Here is a 591-nt window from a genome sequence, read left to right on the forward strand (position 1 = left end):
CTAGCACTGTGGCAGTCTATCAATTTCAAACATGAGTTTCACCTTGATATGAGTTGAACTGAGCAAAGTAGTAAACATAACAGTTTTAGTGCTGTCTCTAAAATTTTCAATGGATAAGAAATCATGTCAATTGGACTTATGGATTGAAAGATATGCTCTAAATACAACATCGTGTTCAGTCCATGCGTATCGCTGTAGTGCTCCGACTTTGACAAATATTTTGACCATGATACAGTCAGAACTGGCGAATTAGTAAACATAAACATTTTAGCCCTTCTTCTTATAATTCTAGTGGTCTAAGAATCACCTCATTTGGAGTTCTGTAAGGAGAGATATGATCAAAATACAGAAACATATATGAATGAAGCCGTCACCATACTTGCATGATTTTCATCAAATGAGCCTTTTTCATCAATTTCCAACAAATGATCCGTTTCCTCTTGCATAGGTGAATTCATATCCTGGAATTCCTTGACATGAGAGTTTAAAAGAACAAGACACATTTATAAGTGGAGTTGGGAAACATAAATTTAATAGGGGAATCTATAAGAAAAAGATGAGTTAGCATGAGTTCTCTTCTTCTTTTAGAAT

The 591-nt window shown here is 34.5% G+C and overlaps 1 protein-coding gene across 1 annotated transcript in view; it reads left to right on the top strand.

Moving 5' to 3' along the window:
• The window catches only part of GLY1 (NAD-dependent glycerol-3-phosphate dehydrogenase family protein), a 6820-nt gene that overhangs the window by 1546 nt on the left and 4683 nt on the right, over positions 1–591 (top strand). The window lies entirely within an intron of this gene.

The sequence above is a fragment of the Theobroma umbraticum genome, unplaced genomic scaffold (genome assembly GCF_002168275.2).
Source record: "Theobroma umbraticum cultivar Fairchild unplaced genomic scaffold, ASM216827v3 scaffold_55.0, whole genome shotgun sequence".
NCBI classification, from domain to species: domain Eukaryota; kingdom Viridiplantae; phylum Streptophyta; class Magnoliopsida; order Malvales; family Malvaceae; genus Theobroma; species Theobroma umbraticum.